Consider the following 4,712-nt stretch of genomic DNA (forward strand, 5'->3'; position numbering starts at 1 on the left):
ATGATAGAGTAATTATTCTCCTACTACTTATTTACTATTCTTTTTATATTTGATTTTTTTTACTTAATGATTAAGGAAATGACTATTAGTAAAATTATATATTTTTTAATTTTTTCTTAATGATTAATAATGTTAAATAAATATTTAAAAGAAAATGATAAAAATAAATAAATACACTATAAATAATAGATAGATAGTAAAAGAATAGTAACTCTATCACTACCTACCGTATAACATATGTTTTTGTGTAGCCCAATGGTTGACTTCTCTTTTCGTCACATGGCCTATGTTTCAAAAGAATTAATTAATAATATAGTTGAAGTTCTATTAAAACTTTATAAAAAGTAAAAAAAATTCATTCATAAGCAATTGAAGCTCATTGGATATCATAATCTTAAATTTTCGAAGTCCTCGTAGGATCAGTCCATTGTAAGTGGCACATCACAAATTTCACATTTTTAATTGAGATAAGTTCTGGTACTATTTGTAATAGTCTAATAGAAGGCCTAAACTATATGATCTATATTTTAAAAAAATTAGTCAATAATATAACTGGAATCCAATTAAATAAAATAATGGACAGATGATATGAGATAATAAGTCTATCATTATTCAAATTACAAAGAGAAATTATGGTGCCGAGGCGGTAGGTCATGATGGACAGTTTCTTTATAGTAGATTTTGTTGCTTTTTTATTTTAACATGTATTAAGTTTCTTGACAGATTATTTTTAAAATACATCAATGTCAATATCCGTTAATCTCATTTTACATGTATATCTTTAAATTTGATATAAAATAGCTAAATTTCAAAAAAAGAAAAACACAAATAGAGGAGAAAATATTTTTCTAATTTTCTCGATGGAGATTCTTATTTATAAAAAGGAAAATTATATAGTAATTATTCTCCTACTACTTATTTACTATTATTTTTGTATTTGATTTTTTTTATTTAATGATTAAGGAAATGACTATTAGTAAAATTATATATTTTTTAATTTTTTCTTAATGATTAAAGATGTTAAATAAATATTTAAAAGAAAATAATAAAAAAAATAAATATACTATAAGTAGTAGATAGATAATAGTAACCTTATCACTACCCACCAAATAACATATGTTTTTGTGTAGCCCAATGGTTGACTTCCCTTTTCGTCACATGATTTATGATTCAAAAGAATTAGTTAATAATATAATTAAAGTTCTATTAAAACTTTATAAAAAGTAAAAAAATTCATTTACAAGCAATTGAAGCTCATTGGGTATCATAATCTTAAATTTCCGACGCCCTCGTAAGATCAGTCCATTATAAGTGACACGTTACAAGTTTACATTTTTAATTGAGACAAGTTCTGGTACCATTTGTAATGGTCTAATAGAAGGCCTAAACTACATAATTTATACTCTAAAAAGATTAGTCAATAATATAACTGGAGTCCTATTGAAATCTTATAAAGAGTAAAAATTTATTCTTCTCAAATAATACAGAATCTCATATATTACTTACTTTTATCTTTATCATAAGACGGAATACTACAATTTTAATAATTTTAACTCTAAAAAGCAACAGTAACATCCCGCCAGAAACCTGAAAAATATCTTTCTTGGTTCGGACCATGAAGGCTGCTTAATGTTTTCAAAGTTTGATTTGCACCGTATCCACATTAGCAGCCATGTTTAAGCATTTTTTATTTTAACTCTAATAATCAACAATAATATCCCGCCAGAAACCAGAAAAATTTATTTCTTGGTGCGGACTATGAAGGCTGCTAAGGCCCGGTTTGGTTAGTAAATATAGATGAAAACATCTCATTTAGAATTATACCGTACAGTAATTTTAACTATTTAAAATAATATTTCATCTCTTAAATTTTGAAATGAACAGTAAATAAATAGTATAAAATAATAAAAACTGATATAAACAGTACATAAACAGTGCCACAATTTAATAATGAGACTCACAATTTTTTTTTTTTTGGAAAGATATAATCCAAACAGAGTAAAATAATTCTCAGAATCAATGGAGCTTCAATAATTTAATAAGATTTTTTTTTTTGAGTAAAATTAGAAATATTAATGAAAAGACATTCACTAGCTTATTCATAAATTGAACGAAAATAATGTTATTTGCTCATTCAAAATTTACGGATGATACTCTTGACCTGTCATTATTATGTGATGTCATTCGATTTATTAAAAAAAATTAAAAATATAAATATAAAAGGATAGAGAATTTAAATTTTCCGTTTTCAATTTTTTATATTTTTAGATATTTTCTTGGTTTAAATAAGTTTTTTATGTTTTGTAATTTTTAATAAATTGCGTAGTATTAAGTGATAATGTTACGTCAAAAACTTTCTAAACTGTGTAGTATGGAATGAAACCGGAATGAAATGGAAATCAATATATTAAAGCCTCGTTCATGTTATAAAATTTTTTATTTTATTTTATTTTATCTAAATATTATAATTTTTTTAAAATTTAACATAAAATATAATAAATAATTTAATTTTTTTAAATTTTAAAATAAAAATAATATTAAAAAAATATATTATAACGTTATTTTATTTAATTTCTAATTTATATCTCAACTTATCTAATCTTATCTCATTTGTAAAAATAAACGAGACCTAAGCATTAGTTTAGATAGTAGAGTATTTTGAGTTAGAATATTTTTTTATTATTTTATTATTATTACTATTTAATTTTTAATATATTTTTTTTATTCTTCCCAAAATATAACTATAAGAGAGTAGCTGGCTCACCAAACTCAATGTAAGTAAAACAGCTGAAAATATAATACAAAATAATAAATACATATCTAATAAGAGGGGGTAGATGGATCGGGATGGAATGACAGATGAGAGAAAAGTGGTGATTGGACGGATGGAAATGAAGCGGTAATGAGAGAGCGGTGACGGGACAGGGGTACCCATTTTAGGCAGCCTTTTGCATTGACAAGACTCTGATTTCAGCAAGTAATTGAGAATCTGATGAGATAAAATATACAAAGTTTCTCATTGCTGTTATCATACTCCTATTGGCTCTGTCTGTTTCCTAGCGCCACCCTCCCTAATTATTTAGATGAATGATATATACACTATATATTATATAATAATATTATAAAATGAAAATATTTTTATAAAATAATATTATTTTTATAATATATTTTATAAAAATATTTTTAATTTAAAATATAATTGTATAAAATATTATAAAAAATATTGTATAATTCATTTTTTAATTATTAAACTTTTGAGTGTAATCTTTTTGGGACATATTAATATCATTTGAAAAGACTAATAATTCCTGAGGATGAATTAATGAAAATTAGAATAAATATAGATATATAGTTCCCTACACCTAAGTATAAACAACCACAACATATGTTATATTAAATCCTTGCTTAAATTAGGAAAGCTTTTGGGTTGAAACACGTCCCGCTGAAGGTCTCACTCAAGAGTTTTGATTCTATTGAATCATTTCTTGAGTCTGCCAAGTTATCATTGGAGTAATAGATCTAGAAATTGAAGTCTCAGGATGAGTTTAGATGTTGAAGTGAGTTGAGTTGAGTTGAATTGAGTTGAGATAATAAAATATTATTAGAATATTATTTTTTAATATTATTATTATTTTGAGATTTGAAAAAGTTGAATTGTTTATTATATTTTATATTGAGATTTGAAAAAATTATAATGATGAGTTGAGATGAGTTGAGAGTAATTTATGTTCCAAACGCACCCTGAAGATGGCAGTGGGGATGTGCGCATAAGAAAGAGATGTTATGTGAAACGAAGACATCATAAGTAAAATCAAATAAAAAATCAAATATGTGATATAAAAATTTATATAATTCGATAACGTGTCTATATTTAAAAAAAATTTATTATCTTGAGGAATGAAAAAATATATTGGAGGTAAAATACACTCCTCAAAACATCCAAACGGTTCATAATAAACATAAATATAATATATAATGTTTCATGACGGAAGCACTAATTTTTTAATTATTGAATTATTCGCTCTAGTGAAACTCATCTTCTAGTGTTTGCTTGAGCATGTGGAGTGAGTGCCGAACAAACTTTTTGCCAAAGTTTCACTCCAGCATCCTGTCGCGTAAGCGTCAAGCGAACTTTCAATCTATATTTCTCAAGTCACAAACTGGATAAAAAAAACTTGTTTTGGCTTCACACCGGGACCCCACAAAATTTTTCCATGTTTGCTTTAACGGCCTATTGGCCCAAACCTATACTCCATGGCCCAAGCCTCATTGTAATTCTGCAAAAAAAGAAAAAAAAAGAACTTGATGAATCCTTATCGAGTCGGATCATCAAATTAAACGTAACAAAAATAAAATAAAAATCATACTCTACAAACCCAACAAGAGAGAGAATTAAAATAAAACTTCGTAGTTATGCCGAGGAAGTAGCAAAAAAAGGAAAGAATGATAGAAAATGAGAAAAAATAAGGGTGAGTTTGGATAAACAATTCAGATGAAAACATATCATCTAGAGTTGTACTGTACAATAGTTTTGGCTATTCAAACATAATATTTCATCTCTTAAGTTTTGAAAACATCCACTTAAATGAACAATAAATAAACAGTATAAAATAGTAAAAACTGACATGAACAATGCGTGAACAGTGCCAAAAGCTGACATAAACAGTATATGAACAGTGCAGGAACAATGAAAATTGACGTAAACAGTGCGT

Source organism: Juglans regia, chromosome 13 (genome assembly GCF_001411555.2).
Source record: "Juglans regia cultivar Chandler chromosome 13, Walnut 2.0, whole genome shotgun sequence".
NCBI lineage: Eukaryota > Viridiplantae > Streptophyta > Magnoliopsida > Fagales > Juglandaceae > Juglans > Juglans regia.